Source organism: Thermobia domestica, chromosome 9, assembly GCF_964235325.1.
Source record: "Thermobia domestica chromosome 9, izTheDome1.hap1.1, whole genome shotgun sequence".
NCBI classification, from domain to species: Eukaryota; Metazoa; Arthropoda; class Insecta; order Zygentoma; family Lepismatidae; genus Thermobia; species Thermobia domestica.
In genome coordinates, this window is record NC_137462.1 from 206335786 (window position 1) to 206355466 (window position 19681).

The 19681-nt window shown below is 38.0% G+C and overlaps 1 long non-coding RNA gene across 2 annotated transcripts in view; it reads right to left on the bottom strand.

Moving 5' to 3' along the window:
- Positions 1-13151, bottom strand: part of LOC145660565 (uncharacterized) — a 70485-nt gene extending 57334 nt beyond the window's left edge. Inside the window, exon 1 of one of the 2 annotated variants that reach the window (XR_014126835.1) lies at positions 12659-13151. This is a non-coding gene — a long non-coding RNA (uncharacterized LOC145660565). Of the gene's footprint in view, positions 1-9429; positions 9489-12658 lie in introns of those variants that run through there. The other variant, XR_014126834.1, reaches the window with a different exon arrangement.
- Positions 13152-19681: the final 6530 nt, after the last annotated feature.

A 19681-nucleotide genomic window follows, 5' to 3' on the forward strand; every position in this document is an offset into this window, starting at 1 on the left:
AACTTGCAAACGATGAGCTACTTAACCCCTCTTGCCATTTGAAACTGTTTTAGTTGGACCCCACCCGGGACCCTGTGTGAGCCCTGGGACAAGACGTTTTAACTTAAATTGTTGTACTTTGAAAATAATGCCACACTCTCTTTCCTACTTTCACATTTGTCTCGCCGTTTCCTATTTATAGGGGTGACCATGGACTTTTCAATTAAGTTTTGTTTACATTTTGTCCCTCCGCCATTTTGCACAGAGTTGTCATAGAGAGTCGAGACTTGCTGCATTTTCTTTCGTTTTACAACAGCTTTCAAACGATGTGCTACCTAACCGCCCTTGCCATTTGAGAATTTTGAGTTGGACCCTGTCTGGGACCCTGCGAGGACCCTGGGGTAAACTTTTTTTATCCGAAAAAGTGTGGTCTTGAAAATGATGGAATGAGTATTGTCCGAGTTTTCCATTTACCCAACCGTTTCCGCAGGGCCGCACACAGGGGGGATGTATGGCGCAAGCTGCGCCATTGAGAAAAAAATCGGGGGGGGGGGATTTTACTCTACTTTCGAACTAGCAATTTTACTGTCGGAATAGCATTAAAACACGATTTTGATAAGTTAATTTTCAAAAATTTTCCGGGGTGAACCCCCGTACCCCTGCTTCGATACTCGATGAATGAAGTACCGCGCAAGTAGCCGTATGAAAGGAAAGGTTGGTTCGTTTTAAGAGAGAAGGACCGCCCACAGGAGGGATGAATGGCACAAGTTGTGCCATCGAGAAAAAAATTGGGGGGAATAAAAAAAATTGGGGAAGAATTTTACTCTAATGTCGAATAAGTAATTTTGCTGTCGTCAGAATAACATTGGAACACGATGCGATTTTTTTTTTTTTTTTAATCTCGAGAATGAATCCCCCTACCCCCTGCTTAGAAACTCTATGAATGAAGTACCGCGCAAGTTGCTATATGAATGGATGGGCTGGTCGGTTTATCGCTTTGTGTAGGTAATTTACCCATTTTCTGCTGGGAGCATTTATTTATTTCTTATTTATACCATGTACGACACTTAATAAGTAATGCTGTTAATAATAATATTTTGTATAGTTTTCTGTTTGTGCGATTACATTTTCCAGGGCCTGCGGTAAACTGAAAACCAGCTCACAAGTGGCATCACTGTGTACAATAGAGACTTTCCGTGAGAGGTCGCTCCAGTAGTATTCTATATATTCAGCTCCATGTATTGTACAGAGTGAAGCCAGCTAGGCAGTTGTTCGTTTTTCGCAGATCCTGGAAAATGTAATCACACATTCACACACATAGAAAACTATAGAAAATATGATCATTCATCATATATCAAGTAGTAACAGAATATTGTTACGTATTATATGTAGTCCATAATAAATAAATAAATGTAAACGTAACCGAACAATAGATCGGTTAAAATAGCGCCAAGAATTGAAATCACAAAAATGAGCGCCAAGTTCTGGTGAACAACAGTTACAAACACTCAAGGAATCACTTTCAAATTTAGATTTGAAACTTGCCTATGTTGTCTGTTGAAAATTATAAAGTAGTTTGACATAATTGTGAGCTAGTGGTAACCATACAGACTTGCCTATGTTGTCTGTTGAAAATTATAAAGTAGTTTGACATAATTGTGAGCTAGTGGTAACCATACAGACAACAGCCAAGTTTCAAATCTAAATTTGAAGTGAGCCAGTGAGTGTTTGTAACTGTTGTCCACCAGAACTTGGTGCCCATTTTTGTGATTTCAATTCTTTTTAAGGCCACTCGTACTTGGCTCTTTTACAGGAATGTTTTTTTGTTGGATATCACTTCTTTTTGTAGGCTAATTTCGAGGATAACATTTTCTTTTGGTATCAAACTCAATAACTTGTAACTTGCGTCTTACTTTTCATGTACAAGGGAATTATATCAATATTTTGTAAAGAAAAAATAATACTACTAATTGTAAAAAAAGAATACCTGTGCCATACACAGTGTGTAGAAGTTTTTATGCCCTTCAATATCCTTATAGAACATATTTAGTATTGTACACTACCAAGACTACTAATAAAAGTAATGCCATTTTTATAATTACTACTGCCCCTAATACTACTACAAGCATTCTATAATACTACTACAGGAAATAAAAACAACAACAAAAATAACAATTACTAGTACTATAAAAACTACTGCTACACTGGGCAATTGTTTTTAGAGGACTTGAGTTTTGAGGAGGGAAGAGATTATTAGTTTTGGGGGGGAGTGCGCCATCAGCTTTGGGGGGATGGGCACCCCTGCGTTTTCGAACAAATGACTAGGTTCAAACTATTCTGCCAGCTTTGTAGCTTCTATATTACAAAATATGTTGTAACTCACGACATTCCGCCCGGTGGCACGTATAACTTTAGGATTCGTCTAGTTATAACATACCAAATGCAAACACAATTGTCTCGTTCGGATCTCAGCGGAGCCACTGCGTGACCCTTCTTTGTGAGCAATTTCTCTTCATTTAATTATTTTGATTGCCTAATATCTTGAATTTCGAAAATTTCAGTTATTTTAGAGTCGACTTCTGCAGAAAAGAAGTCTGGAATCCCAGTGAGTGCGAACTGTCGTAAATAAGTTTGAGACCAAGAGCTGGATGTCAAGAGCTTGTAGTCGATACATTTTAAAGTTAATTGTGTCTGTTAAACCCTTTAGCTATTACGAATAAATTAATTCAACAAACATAACAATATTTTATTCTAAGAATAGATTTACCATGGTTTCCTTAGACGAGCGTTTATGTGTGTTAAGAAAGGAAGTGTTTTTAGATTGTGGCTAAGTAAATCATAAAAAAAAAAGATAAATAAGCTAACCCAAATGGATATCTTTGCAAGGTACAGGGCTAGAGAACCCTACATGATGCCTGGAAGATTTTCCATGTATCCAATCAGGCCTTATTTGTATAGAGATACTTACATGCAGTGCTATCATCCATTACCTTTTACAGCACGTCTACCAACTTACACAAAACCTTTTCTGGGAACTGCACCAGCTAGGGATAGTACTCCAAAACAGAAACCCAAGAAAAAGAGGAGGCGGCGCCGTAGAAGAAACAAGGAAACTGTTGGAAATAATGTCAGTCCAGAAGTCATGGATGTTGCAAGGTCTATGAAAAGGTGTGTTACGGCTGCTTCTGTGTCACCTTCGTTAAGTGTCGTAATTAAAGAACTATACTGCTGCTGCTCGGTGAATGTCAAAATTTCGACGACATCTTTGGAATCTGCCCTTCGCAGCGCCACAATAGATATTGTAGCTTTCCAAAAGGCATTGAGTCCTTTGCCGTTGAAGGTTATCCAAGTTTCACTAGCTGGGTGCAGAACACCTAAGCAGAGGAGACTGCAACCATTTATTAAATGCATTCCGCAAAATGTAGCATTATTTTTGTCACATGGCAATGGCAAGTATTCTTCGTGTTACCTGAAACATACCAACCGTTCAGTATCACCACACAGCTTTGCAACAAGTCAACAGAAGAAGAAATTCATAGTACACGAGGAACAAGGTGAATTAATGCAAGACCACGTCAAAAAGTTGTCTCTTTTGCAACTTCTTTTGAGACACAGATATTCGTCTACTTTAATTTTAAGATCAAGTTTTCGGATTTCATCAGTTCTTGATATTATAGAAAATTTAATTGTCGTGTATACAGCTAATGAAAATTACCATTCATTATATCCTACTCATCTGTTTTTACGTAAACAATTATTTGACCTTGATGTTTTGGCCAGTGATCACATAGTGCAACATGAAGAATTTGGAGATAGATGGAGAAGTTTTGCAGGTGAATGTCCTGGAAATTATTCAGAATTTAAATCGGTTGAGGAGCAGAACTTGTGCTCAGCAACTGAGTCTCAGTCGCAACAGCAGACGTTACAGCAGACAACTGAACCAGAAAGTCAGTGTTTCGTGTATGCTTCTAATACCATGTTTGTGCCATGTATTAGTATTCCAAGATTTCGTGATCAAGCAGTTCAGTCCACGGTTGAAGACAGCATTCAGGACGCAACAGATGCCTGCACATCTACTGACCAAACTATAGTTTCTGATAATTCTGGAGCGCTAAATACTGTACCAAGTAGTGTTTCTTCTTTAGTGAGCAGAAAAGTAAATCGTATTAGATGTTATATAGATAAACTGCTGCTTCGTAATATCGTTGATATTGAAAAATACTCAAGAAGTCCAGAGAAACTTTAAAAAAAATTATTTCTACTGTCGAACCTTTACGTTGCAAATTGGATTCTAAAGTGGAAGCAACAACGAAATGCATCCTTAGTGACTCTTCATTTATTTTGTTGTGTGAGAAAATGAAAGACAAACAGGCTTTTAGATAATGAGTTTAAGTCTTTGAAACTAGTTGTGGAACTTGAAATAAAAGAAGCATTTAGAGTTCTGGCCGAAGATGTGCCTTCTAGATGGAGACGGTGGTGGCATAAATTTGCGCATTCTCCTTTTTTCTCGGAACCCTTCATTGTTTAGTACTTCAGAAAAGAAGGAATTGACAAGGACTGTTACGACGAAAAAAAGCTATTAGGAACTTCTTAAAGTGAAACCTGGAAGGTACAGTTAGCTGCCTCGGTTTCTCAATCATAATAAAATTATCAGTATATTTGCAGTGTCAGTTTGATGTATTTTATCTGAAAGTTTCCTTTTCTTTTCTTTTTTCTCACTCTAATTGAAAACTAATTGATTACAATGAAGCATCATATGAAAATTAACCATTCGTCTTCAAAAAGAAAAGGTAATAAAAAGAAAATATAGGTATGTGGAAGAACTTCACAGATTAGAAAGTGAAAAAAATCAACATTGAAGCATGTTGTGGGACACGTTTTCCTATGATTTATATTCTTTCTACATTACCATCTGTTTACCTAACGGAATTTAATACAAAACAAGCAAACATGTCCGGAGACTGGACGCGAAGATTATTCCTTCTTAAGCGTTAGAAGAAAACCAAGTTAAAGTAATCATTGTACACTGTTAAGAAGAAACCGGTTAACGATTTTTGGATCTAAACATCTGAGGTATAAGTTTTTCCTTCAATTCCATAAGTACAAGAACATGTATGAAGAACCTTCTTACATAGCATCATAGTCTGGAATATTTTTATTATATTGTCGTCGAATACATCATCGTGTGTAGGTCGATCTTCCAAAGCCATTATCAAATATCAACAACAACAAAAGAAAGTTTTATGTCATGCGACTTCGCCAATGTGTTATTGGTGATCAGCTCTGTTGAAACAACGGATTAAGTTTTCAGACCCACATTGAACATGCAATATCTTCAACATGCTCAAATGAAGAAACTAAGACGAACAACCCACAACGATTATTTGGTTTTATTGTTTACTACACACCTGTCACATGAAGCATTAAGGATGCGCTATGCTTAGAATACAAACAAAATTTTAGAGTACAAATAAAATCCTGTTAAATACCTTTTGCTGTTTTATTTCCATCTCATTTAAATTTGTTAGAAACAGAGTATACAATAACTTTTATCTAACAGAAAGGCTAGAACAAAAATTAACGTTCAGCAATAATTTAACCATTATTTGAGTTGAGTTGAATTTCAGTTTAGCGTCCCTTTCAGCAGCGAGGCTATGTGAGACGTGGACCTACTGATTAACGTGGAATCCGAACCACATGAGCTCCCGCCGGGAATCGAACCCGGATCTCCCACGCCAAAGGCGCGTACGCTAACTGCTTAGCCACGGAGGAGCTCTAACCATTATTTGAGACACAAATTCCTGTTTAATTTAAAGAACATCTTCGTGTCTAACTTACTTATCTTTAATTCCAGGTTAAATTTAAGTCTCACATCTTACGAAGCGTCTGTGTAAAAGGATAATTTAACTCCAAATAAATTATATTCTGGGGTGAATGGTGGTGATAGAGCATTTACCTCTGGTACGAGGGAATATCTGGTTTGATCCTGGACTCTTTTTAGTTTGTGGTGAACTAAACCCTGCCCGTGGGTTTTCCCGGTGTCCACCTGTTTCCTCCTCCATTCTTATTTTACCAATTCTTGCATATTGATTCATTGTCATTAATTATTCCCCTCCTTTAGCCTAAAATGCATAACTGTGAGCCGTAAAATTGAATGATTCATTTTTTCTTTCTTTTTTCAAATGGTATTCTAATTTGATACTGTTGTATATACAAAGTATTACTCTTTCATTTCAACGTCCATAAAATGATACAATTACGTTCACGTTAATTTGATTTGACAACATGTTTGAATTGCTTCATGATACTACGTCAGTACAGAAAAGTTGTTTGATGTCATCTTAAATCAAATTGGGAACCATCCTCCGATTGAGAGGTTCGTTGGTTTGATTGTGTTTTTGTCGCCTCTTTCAGCACCGAGGATCATAGATGGCCATTTTCCATTGGGCTCGCTCGCGCTCGCGCTCACTTCTCTCAACTGAGCTCGCACTCACTCGGGCTCGCGCTCATCTCTCTGGACTGGGCTCGCACTCACTCGCGCTCGCGCTCACTTCTCCTAACTGGGCTCGCACTCACTCGAGCTCGCGCTCATCTCTCTGGACTGGGCTCGCACTCACTCGGGCTCGCGCTCACTTCTCCTAACTGGGCTCGCGCTCACTTGAGCTCGCGATCACTTCTCCCAACTGGGTTTGCGCTCACTCGGGCTCGCGATCACTTCTCCCAACTGGGCTCGCGCTCATTCGCACTCGCGCTCATTTCTCTTAATTGGGCTCGCGCTCACTCGCGCTCGCGATCACTTCCCTCAACTGGGCTCGCGCTCACTCGGGCTCGCACTTACTTCTCTCGATTGGGTTCGCGCTCACTGGGGCTCGCGCTCACTAATCTCAAGTGGGCTCGCGCTCACTCGGGCACGCGCTCAATTATTGAGCCCGAGCCCGGTTGAGCGTGAGTGCCGAGCTCACGAGCGTCGGGCTCGCGAGTTTGGACACCTATGATACAGACACGGACAATGACACGGAGAACCAGTCGTATTAACAAATGCTGAAACAAATCTTAAATTATGCGCTTATTCACCTAAAAATCAGGGGGCCGCGGTGGCTCAGTGGTAGAGCGTTCACCTCTGGTGCTTGGGGTCCCGGGTTCGATCCCAGCTCCCGCCAAGTGAACTTTGTGGTGGACAAACACCGTGTGCGTGGGTTTTCTCGGGGTTCTCCCGTTTCCTCCCACTGTCTTCATTCCACCATTTCATTCATTACTCATCATCACCGTCTCCTTTAGCCTAACCGGCATAAGCGTGGGACGTAAAACTCAAAGATTTCATTTCATTTCACCTAAAAATCACCTTCACTAACATGTCTGCTCACTAGGAGCGAATCCCCAGCGTGTACGTTAACATATATTTACGAGAGAATACCTATAACGACGAATGATGTACTCAGATTTTGAGTACAGTTTCAAAAGTTCATTTCCGTAAGCTGTAAAGGCAGTAATTGCTATGCTATCACAAATTGCTATCACAAATTAATTGCAACTTTTGAGTTGCATACACACAAACTACTAGGGAATGAAGAGCATGTACTAACAAAGAGTACACTGGAAAATGAAATAACATGTTATAACAAAAATTAAAATAAGATGATAATCGATACAAATGTAGAGGATGAATATGGCATGTCCGAACTTCGCCAAGTATGGTGGAAGAAGCTATTTGTTTACTTCTTCTTGACCAACCGCTAAGAACATTTATAAATCCATATGTGGCTTTGTTATACGCAATTAGTACATTCAAATTCACGAACGATGACGAACTAAAGGGTACGAAGGTACAGTTGCAAGTAACAACCATAGTCATAATAATATAGTTCAACTAAACAACGTTGAAAATAATGGACAATCAGGTTTAAGTAGAAATGACCAAAACTGAATAGTTTGCATCGATCATTCCGAAGAAATTTGGAGTTATACTGAGCATAGTTTGGGGAGAAGCGAGCATCCCCGGTGGATATACTTCAGCTGACTTCTTTGGAGGGGGGGAAGAAAATGTGATTGAGGGGGAAATTCCCCCTCATCTCTCCCTGTAATTTGCACCCTACATATATATATATATATATATATATATATATATATATATATATATATATATTATATATATATATATATATATATATATATATATATATATAGATAGATAGATAGATAGATAGATAGATAGATAGATAGATAATTGGCTTGGGGCAATATAGTGCTAAGCCGCATTTGTAAAAACAAAATCTACCCGTTGCTGTTGACAAATTTGCAAAAATTGAGATTAGATGGCAGTAAATATCGTAAATGGTGTTCTTGCCTTCATTAATTTGTATTGTAGTGCAGCGATAAATTTCGTTGCACAATACGTATAAATGTGGCTTAAAGTTATATTACTCCAAGCCCTTCATATATATATATATATATATGCAAGTTAGTTGGAAGCCTGGGGCCCGTAAAATAGTGTTTCTAATCGAGTCCCACGTCTTGTAAGTCCATTAGGTTATCTTTTCTCTCTCACTTGAAGAAAGAAAACTAATTTTTTAACGGTGACTTCCCTCCGAAGCAGCCTCTACTTTTAATTATGTGTTTGCTGTTTGAAGGCATATTGTCCTGTTACAATACAGTAAATATGAACATTTCTTAATTTAAGTCAAATTTAAGAGTATTAAAACTAAATTTTTGAAATTGTGCGTTGATTATAGCCTGTAATTTGTTAAAACAACACCTATCAAAGAAAATTACAAGTTAATGAAAGGTCAAGCAAGATGTTTGTGAATATGAAACTTACATCATAATATCACTTTGAGCAGGGGTGCCCACAAGGGGGGGCTATGACGCAAACTGCGTCATTGAAATATTAGGGGGGGTTAAAAATCTATATAAATATGTTTGATGGGGGGGGGGTAAAATTAATCGAAAAGAAGATTTTTTCATGGAAGAACACCTACGGATAGACAATTGGGGGGGGTGCGTCATGGACATAAGGGGGGGTGGGCACCACTGCTTTGAGTCAAGAAGTTATATATGATAAGCATAATGATAATGATAATGATAAGCATAATGTGGTTCTAGTTTTCGATTCATCTTTACATTTCTTTAAGTATATAAATGCCAGTTTTTAAATCGCATAACATAACGGAAAAAATAGTAGCTACATTATATAAAATGAGGTAATTTTACGAACTGCGTTAAAACAGGAAATACAATTATGTTAAAATATTGAGGTAGTTTGGAATCTCTTGCCTGTCAGATGTCAATTAACAGATTAATAATTTTCTTCTATAACAAGCAAGACTTTATTTTACATGAATTAAAGACCAAAATATAAATTCAGATTATGCTCTTTCGCAGGAGACCAATCCGACAAGCTTGGAGCCTTATATAAATGACAGCGAGTTGGTACAAATGAAAAATACAACTTACGGTATAAATGTTAATTTTCGACCCATGTTGTGTAGATGCTGGTCGATTACTCGACGAGATGCTGGTTGGTTGCTGAGATGATCCTTGGTCCTCTCCCTTACCTTTTTATATTGTATAAATTTCGTCAGTCAGACCCTGAGGTTCTCCATAACAGCCTTGTTTCTTCACTTAATTACCTTTTACGCTGCGTGACTGCCGGAGAACCTCGTTAGTCCACGATAAGTGTGACTGTTTATCCAAAATTCTTTTGTAACCTAATTTAAGTACACATACACATTTTTTTTTACATATAATTACTAGAAAACAATGCTAGTTATTTCACTAAACTTTTTGATATATTCCTTTTTGCAATATGTTGAGCTTTTTTTTTCTCAACTCATGTCATAGTTCCATTACAGTCCCCCACTGATGAGGAACTGTTCCTGAACATCACCGTAGTGTGTGTCACTCCTTTTTTTCCCCCCTCAACTCATGTCATAGTTTCATTACACAACTGTAGTTGAAAAAAAAAAAGTGACACACACTACGGTGATGTTCAGGAACAGTTCCTCATCAGTGGGGGGACTGTATTGAAACTATGACATGAGTTGAAAAAAAAAAGTTAGCTCAACATATTGCAAAAAGGAATATATCAAAAAAGTTTAGTGAAATAACTAGCATTGTTTTCTAGTAATTATATGTAAAAAATGTATGTGTACTTAAATTAGGTTACAAAAGAATTTTTGAATAAACAGTCACACTTATCGTGGACTAATGAGGTTCTCCGGCAGTCACGTAGCGTAAAAAGTAATTAAGTGAACAAACAAGGCTGTTATGGAGAACCTCAGGGTCTGACTGAGGAAATTTATACAATATAAAAAGGTAAGGGAGAGGACCAAGGATCATCTCAGCAACCAACCAGCATCTCGTCGAGTAATCGACCAGCATCTACACAACATGGGTCGAAAATTAACATTTATACCGTAAGTTGTATTTTTCATTAGTACCAAAACGCTGTCATTTATATAAGGCTCCAAGCTTGTCGAATTGGTCTCCTGCAAAAGAGCATAAATTGAATTTGTATTTGGTCTTTAATTCATGTAAAATAAAGTCTTGCTTGTTGTAGAAAAAAAAATATTAATCTGTTAATTGACATCTGACAGGCAAGAGATCCCTAACTACCTTACTATTTAAACAATTATGTCAATTGACGAAGCTATCGTAAAATTTAGATTTTTTTTTTTTTTTTTTAGCAATTAGTATATGATACCTCATTTGTCCGGAAGACGAGAATACATACCACTTAATCACATTAAATCAATATGAATATAAATGCCTGGTAACCTTTAGCTCTTTCGTTAGGTATGTGCTAAACTTCACTGTAATATGATCTGATAAATCCGTATGAAAATATTGTGACAAACAACACCAAAATCGAGTAGTGGCAAACTGAATGCTATCGTTTCAGAGTAGATTTCGAAAAAAAAAATAAATAAATAAAAAATAAAATAAAAAGACTTTAAAGGAAGGAAGTGTGTATGTATGTATGTATGTATGTATGTATGTATGTATGTATGTATATACAGGGTATCCAATATACAATGCAACGCGGAGTTTGGGATAGTAGAACTTTTGAACCTGAAGTGATACACGAATAATGGTTATACCAAAATGAAGCCTTGTTCATGTATATACTTTTAAACTAGGAAGCATAGATTGAAGTACACTAGGAACCACACAGTGTTGCTACATGTAACCGAAGGTGTAAATCAATTTTTTTGCAAAATATGTTAATTGAATCATAACTTATACGTATGGATGTTCTGTCGTTAATTTTCAGTTTGTTTAGTTGGAGTAGCTTGGAAAGTATGGAGCAGAAAAAAGAAATTTTCATTTCCACCGATAACTAATCGGATGAGGCCCCTGTAAGGGGTTACTAGGGAAATCGTATTTTTCATAAATTAACACACTGAATTGGCAACTGCTGATGTTTCAATGCATCAAAAGGTGTGTTAAGGATCTGTCTACGTTATTCAATTCCTGAAAACAATGAAAAACAAACTTTGAAATTATCATGATAAAACGTTTACTTACATGCACCCGGTAACACTGCTACTATCAGAAATGAGTTACCAGCTCTACAGCGGATGCTGGGAGTGTCCTCTGTTTTGATTCAAACACTGGTTCACACGTTTCACCAGGTTGGCAACAACTTTACGAAGATTAGAAGTGTTAATGTTCTCAATGGCACCGCGAATGTTCGTTTCCAGGTCTTGAATAGTTCGAGATTTGTTCTTGTATGCCTCTTGCTTTAAATAGCCCCATAGAAATGAATAGCAGTGTTGCCGGATGCATATAAGTAAAAACAAATTTCATTATAATTTCAAAGTTTGTTTTTCATTGTTTTCAGGAATTGCATAATGTAATTAGATGCTTAACACACCTTTTGATGCACTGAAACATCAGTAAAGTTGCCAATTCAGAGTGTTAATTTATGAAAACTACGATTTCCCTAGTTACCCCTTACAGAGGCCTCATCCGATTAGTTATCGGTGGAAATGAAAAATTCTTTTTTCTGCTCCATACTTTCCAAGCTACTCCAACTAAACAAACTGAAAATTAACGAAGAACATCCAAACATATGAGTTATGTGTCAATTTACATGTTTTGAAAAAAAAAATACACCTTTGGTTACATCTGGCAACACTGTGTGGTTCCTAGTGTACTTCAATCGTTGCTTCCTAGTTTAAAAATATATGCATGAACAAAGCTTCACTTTGGTATAACCATTATTCGTGTATTACTTCAGGTTCAAAAGTTCTATCCCAAACTCCGGGTTGCATTGTATATTGGACACCCTGTATATTTCTCCTTCTGGTCTATTTAAGTGTCCCTTGCACCTTGCAAATTTTCTAAAATATAAATATAATATTGCTTCAGTTTTTTAAAAATAAATATTAAAATTACATAGTGCAGTAATTAAATTTCGCGTAAAATACATTTAAAGATCTCAAGAAGAATTCAGTAAAATTAACTTGCTAAAACTGTCGTTTTTTTTTTTTAAGAATAAATAAAATGTTTCATAATATAAATTAATAAGCTAAGAAAAAATTATGTTACATGTATTTAACACTATTAAGAGCTCTTGTTTGTTGAGATTTAAAGAACCTACAATTAAAATAATACATATTTCGCTCGACTTTTCTATGAACGTAAGCTTCACATTAGTTGCTATATATAAATTTCTTACCTTGTAGGGTCAAGAAGTTTCCTTACTCTATGATCTATTAGAAAAAGAAAATGGCCATGGAATTTGCAAAACAAAAACAAATGCCAGCCTCAAACACCACTGATAATAAGTATGAAAAAATGGGATTTCCATTCCCAAAGATGTTTCGACAATGAGATCACAGGTCAGATGTCAAACATTCGTCGAGTGGATAAATATAATACACTTCAGATAGTACAGAATGCACTTTTCCTTTATTTTCGTTTGCATAGCGGTTAAAATCTTGCAGGTCGTTATAATCTGGACTTGGAATACATTTCTTATATTTTATTCCTGAAGCAAACACCTGTTTAATGTCGGTCTGCAACATAAGCTCAGCTATACACTACCGTATGTTTACGCGCGTAAACTAACGATGTGAGTTTATGCGCGTCATGCAGTTCATGCATTGTGCATGAATTTACGCATATAAGCTGAGGAAAGCAGTTGCAGAATGGATCGATCGAAAGCAAAGTTTTAACGGCGGGTACTACCAATGTTATATTGTTGAGAAAATGAATAAAGAAAAGACGCTAAAGAAATAGGTATGTTTGGACAAGGAATAGGATTTTAACATTAGACAAGGAAGGATAATCCAACTTTCACTGATTATATCAAATTTTTATTTAGATTCTGATGGCTCAGTAGTAGAAGAAGGTTCATCTCTGGTGCGTGAGGTATCTGGTTCGATCGCAGCTCGTATCAAATGGGCAGGGGTGTAGCCAGCAGGTTTGTGTAGGGGGGTCCGTCGTTTTTGAGGGGGGGCAGCTACAATGTACAAAGCCAAAAAAATGTGTTGCTGCTAGTGTTTTTGAGGCCTGAAAGAAAGGAAAATTTTGTTTTCCTTCTGGAAAACTAAAAACACTATTTTAGCTTCTTCTTCTTCCTCTTCTTCTTCTTCTTCTTCTTCTTCTTCTTCTTATTATTATTATTATTATTATTATTATTATTATTATTATTATTATTATTATTATTATTATTATTATTATTATCCATAAATCATATTCAAGATAGTTTTTATTATGCTTAATCAAGAACTACTGTCCGGGACCAAACGCTATACTTTTGTGCATAACTATAAAGGTAACCAAGAAAGTTCTGTCCCTTTTCGTGGATGTCTGTGTTCAATTGGACCTCACACCGTGAGTTGAATGCGAGTGGAGATAAGGCGAAGGTCAATTGTTGGTGTGTATATCCAACCATACTACCTGGTTGTGGCAATTCAGATACACCGTAAAGACAGAGGGAACGGCTTGGGTACAAAACCTCGCGGCCAGAACCTCGCGGGACAAAATCTCGCCGGGCCAAAACCCCGCCTGGCCAAAACCTCGCGGCCAGAAACTCGCGGCGACAACCTCGCGGACCAAAACCTCGCCTGGCCAAAACCTCGCCTCCCAAAACCTCGCGGCCCAAAATCTCGCCGGGCCGAAACCTCGCCTGGCTAAAACCTCGCCGCCCAAAACCTCGCCTGGCCAAAACCTCGCCACCCAAAACCTCGCGGGCCAAAATCTCGCCGGGCCAAAACCTCGCCTTGCCATAACCTCGCGTCCCAAAATATCGCCATACCCAAAATCTCGCCTAACCAAAACCAAAACCAGGCCGACACAGAATCTCGCCTGGTCTAAATTAAGCGAGACGTAGTGTCGCCTGGGAAGAAATGTTGTCAGGATAAAACCTCTTCACGACGGTTTCTTCAATGTAGAATGTTCTATCGCCAGATTTACAAAACTTATTAGGTTTTGAAACTTGACATTTTGTATAAATCTTCTTGCTCCACAAGGGCACTAGCTCCAGATAAGACAATATTTTGCGAAATGCATGCCCTAAGGAGAAATGGAATGGAATGCCTTGAATGAATTTTGCCGTTCTCCAGATATAAAAAAACTACTAAGCATAGAACCTTTACGTTTTGGTACAAATCTTCTCCTTGTACCATAAGAAGGTATGTTGCAAAATACTCCTCGTAAGGGAGTGTTGAAGTTTGGATAATTCTTGAACGTTGGCTTGATCTCAGGACCCACGAGGTTTTGGCGGCGAGGTTTTGTCCACGCGATGTTTTGGGTGGCCCCGTGTCATTTTCCTGTTTCACTTTTTATTATGTTTATTTGTCTCTAACCGTTTTCTGTTGGACTTCGCTTATCAAAATATTTCTAAAACTGGTTTACTGGTCCCAAAATCTAAAATTCAAAATGGGGGTGGGGCGACTGCCCTCCTGCCCCACTGGCACCTTTGTCTAGCGGCTGCAATATGAAGCTATTCCACGCCCTTTCATATGGTTTTAGTTACATTTACTTCGGACTCTTGACTGCGAAGACATTAGGTTTTTAAATAAAATTAATTTGCTGAGCAAAATTGAACTTTATTGAAAATGAACTTGGATTCATTGTCCTCTGAACGTCCTAAATATTACTTTACTTCAATAAATTATTGACTTAAAAAACAACCAATTACATAGGCTTGCAGAAAATATTCTAAAGTTAGCACAACATGAAGTGTCCTTCAAACATTACTTTTGAAGCAATGGTTTTAAATGCAGGTACTATCAATGTTGTGTTGTTGAGAAAAAGAATAAAGAAATAGACATATTTGGACAAAGAAGTGGCTAATATTTAACAAGGCAAGAAAGAATAATCCATCTCTCACTGATTATATCAAAACTTTATTTAGATCGCGGTGAGTCAGTAGTAGAGGGATCATCTCTTGCCAGTGGAGTCTCTGGTTCGATCCCAGCTTGTGCAAAATGGGTTTTGTGGTTGACAAACACCGCGTGCGTGAGTTTTCTCGGATTGTCCCGTTTCCTCCTATTATTTTTACATTTCTCCTCTTTAGTGATGAGCGCAAGAGTCTTTGTCTTGCAGTTTTTACAAGAGTCTTCACCAAGACCAAAACCAGGAATCCCGATGCAAGACCAAGACCAAGACCAAGATCAAGTGTGCCAGTGCAAGACCAAGACCAAGACTCGGTGTGCAAGACCAAGACCACCTGGGTCTTGGTCTTAGTCTTGCATTTGCTCATCACTACTCCTCTTCGTTCATGTCATCGTCGCCCTCTTCTGTACCCTACACAGTAGCCTATAAGCGTGGAACGTAAAATTTGAAGATTTAATTTTCTTTTATTTAGAACATACAATGTAACAAGACTAATTAACATATGTAATTTTTATACTTGCGAAAGTCTTCTATTCTGTACTTTCCTCCTGGAGATGTATTTTGGCGAATAATCTTCGCAAGAAATACTCAAAGTTTACATAGAAAAAATAAAACTGGGAGTAGGCGGCTTCAGCCTTTAATCAGGGGTTACTTTCCACCGGTCCAAAATATAGCTTAGAGAGGAAATTATTACTACTGGCACCTCCTACTTTCTAATTTTAGGTAAATATCCTATAAAGGTAGATGCTGGAATTAATTTCTTGTCGGAAAATAAATTGCGAACAATGGCGGATCCGCTTCATTCGCTTCACTCAGTAAGGCTTAGCTTTTTCTTTCTTTCTTTTCTTTTTTTCTTTCTTTGTTTTTTTTTTTTTTTGTTTTGTTTTTGTTTTTAATCGCTGGACGTTTTGGGGGGCTTGAAGCTTACACACATAGGACTTACTGACATTATTTTTTTTAAAAAAAAAGAAATCCTGAAATTTGGCTAGGCTTCAGCCTAAAAGCCCCAAACCCCGTAAACCTTCCAATGATTACGGTTGGATGATATTCTTGGGCACAAAGAGCTACCAAGGGAAATCAGTTCACGGGGATTTTTTTTTCGTTCCTGAGTTGACATATTTGTTGGATATATGCTAAAAAATCAGAATATGGTTCCTGTGCCGGTCCAGAAAATACACAATATCGATAAATCATACTAAGTACTGATACCAGTACCATGATTCTAATATCAATATTTGTAGATTTCATGCAGTTTTGTGTAGGAAGTGAAATGTATAAATACTGAAGGGAAAACATTGCACAGAACATAGGTGTCCAAACTCGCGAGCCCGGCGCTCGTGAGCTCGGCACTCGCACTCAATCGGGCTCGCGCTCAATAATTGAGCGCGAGCCCAGTTGAAAAAAGTGAGTGCGAGCCCGAGTGAGCGCGAGCCCAGTTGAAAAAAGTGAGCGCGAGCCCACTTGAGATTAGTGAGCGCGAGCCCGAGTGAGCGCGAGCCCAGTTGAAAAAAGTGAGCGCGAGCCCACTTGAGATTAGTGAGCGTGAGCCCGAGTGAGCGCGAGCCCGGTTGAAAAAAATGAGCGCGAGCTCAAGTGAGCGCGAGCCCAGTTGAAAAAAGTGAGCGCGAGCTCTGTTGGGAAAACTGAGCGCGAGCGCGAGTGAGCGCGAGTCCAGTAGAGAGAAGTGAGCGCGAGCCCAGTTACGATTAGTGAGCGCGAGTGCGACCGAGCGCGAGTGCAGTTAAGATTACTGAGCGCGAGCCCAAGTGAGCACGATCACAGTTGAAAGAAGTGAGTGTGATCGCGAGCCCGCACTCGCTTCGCGCTTAAGTGGACTCATTTGCTTCAGAGGCAAGAACATAAGAAACGCATTCCATGTGGAGCATTGAAAAGGAAGATTGAAGAAACTTTACAAAACGAAGGAAAAGCATATTCTTGACGATGTCTGAGCCAGAGATTGGAACCCTCACTCATTTTTGCTCTCAAGGGGGCCACCCTCACCCTCTCTCACCCTCATTTTGGTAGGTGAGTGTGAGTGAGAGTTAGCAAAAATATCCATCTCTGCTTCGTAAGCTCTGAATAAGACGTAGCGTTTTCAAAATTCTCCCATCATTCCGAAAGATGCAGAGATCATATGATGCTTGTATTTTATGGTTGAAGGTACAGAGCATAGAGGGAAGTGAGACAATTCTTGGAAATTGCTATCTATTGTTACAGAGCAGCAGGATTTTTGCACATGGGTTTGTTGTCCATATCGAAGGATAGTATGAATTAATGTATGTAACTAATTTCAGTGGAAGTTTCAATGAATAAAACTACAACAGCTTACAACTTTTCTCTTCTTCTTGGCCAAAAACTATATGAATACTCCGTATAACACATTTAAATTACGGCAAAATATTTACAATCATGCACTTGCGCCTTCCTTACACCGTGTCCTGGGTTGGAGTCCTGATGAGGAGAGCCTTGAAATTTGATCGTATTGCGGTGCTTATGGTTCTACCTTAAATTGAAGGTCACCGTGTCATATAGCCTTTGTACTCGAACGAGTGCAATAAGCAATTTTCTCTGCTAGTGTAGTGACTAGCGCGTATTTCCTTTGTTGTACGTGGTTCCAGGTTTGATTCAGAGTAGGAGAGCACAAAGTTTAATTTTTCATCATCATTCACTTTCATTAATCATTCATCTCCTTCAGCCGAAAGACCTTAATGGTTTGACGTTAAATTATGATTTTTTTTTCGTTTTTTTTTCTTTTTTTCTTTAATAGGTAATCGAATATGGTTTAGTCTTTGAACTGTATACACGGAAGAATAAAAGTTTATTTAAAATATTTGAAATGTATATTTGACGTGCAATTTATTTGTTTTCAAAATTTCTGGTAGGTTCAATAGTTCTATTCATTTCTAACAGTTAGCATGAGGTTCTACGGAGATCTATTGTTCTATTAGACTAAACTTGAGCTTAAATGTCATCTGGACTCTCAACAATCAGTATAGCGACTCTTAAAAATGTGTATTCGACATGAATGTAGGTCGTTCTCGATTATTTATACGTCACCCTTCTATCCACCGCTAGGGAGACCGGAGATATCTTGCCCTACAATATTATTGTGATTGTATGTCATATGTGTATCAAACTTCGTTGAAATTGCTCCAAGCGTTCTAGAATTAAACTTGAACATACGTAACATATTCTAATGGTGATACCGAGACAGAGATTACTCTAAGTATCATGTTTCTCCTCTTTAAATTTCGAGACGAGACAGACTTGAGTAAATCGAAACTAGACCGAGATTCAACATATCGATCGACCCTTACTTGAGAGTCCTAAACAAAACCGTGAACGAGAGACAGTTAAGGATGGGCATGAGCGAGTTTTCATTGAAACTCAACTCGGCTCGAAACAGACACCTTTGAGCTCGACTCGAAAACTCGGATCGAAAAATTTCCTCCAACTCGGCTCTAAACTCGACTCGAGCTCTAAACTAGACTGGTTGTTTTTTAAGTAAATAATTTATTGAAGTAAAGTAATATTTAGGGCGTTCAGAGGACAATGAATCCAAGTTTATTTTCAATAAAGTTCAATTTTGCTCAGCAAATTAATTTTATTTAAAAACCTAATGTCTTCGCAGTCAAGAGTCCGAAGTAAATGTAACTAAAACCATGTGAAAGGGCGTGGAATAGCTTCATATTGCAGCCGCTAGACAAAGGTGTCAGTGAGGCAGGAGGGCAGTCGCCCCACCCCCACTCTGAATTTCATATTTTGGGGCCAGTAAACCAGTTTTAGAAATATTTTGATAAGCGAAGTCCAACAGAAAACGGTTGGAGATAAATAAACATATTAAAAAGTGAAACAGGAAAATGACACGGGGCACGTCGAATGATGTTGTTGCGGTAACCCCCAGTCCCGTCTTTCATGGGGGCCCAACTTCGAAACTTTAAATGAAAACATGGATCGAGTGACACTCGTTCGATAGACCTTCGAACACTAAAAAGTGTTGTGGCAATATATTTTTAATATGGGTCACAGTATTCAAACTGGCTACCAAGACACGATGCCTGTATCGGATAAAACGTCCAGTACCATTAATGTGAAAACGGTTAATGAATAGATTAAAACTCGTATAGGAAACCACAGAGAACATTTACCATTCCACGGTTCGAGAATGATGCAACAGAGAACAAAATGATTAAAGTTAAAGTGACGTAATGCAAAGGAGGAAATCTAATTCTTAGAAAAAATAACTTTACGACCTCACTTAGTTTGGATACACGTTTAAATTGGTTACAAATGTAAACGTGTGAGAAACTCTTTTTCTTACTATTTTTCTTCCTATCTCTATGTATTATTATTATTA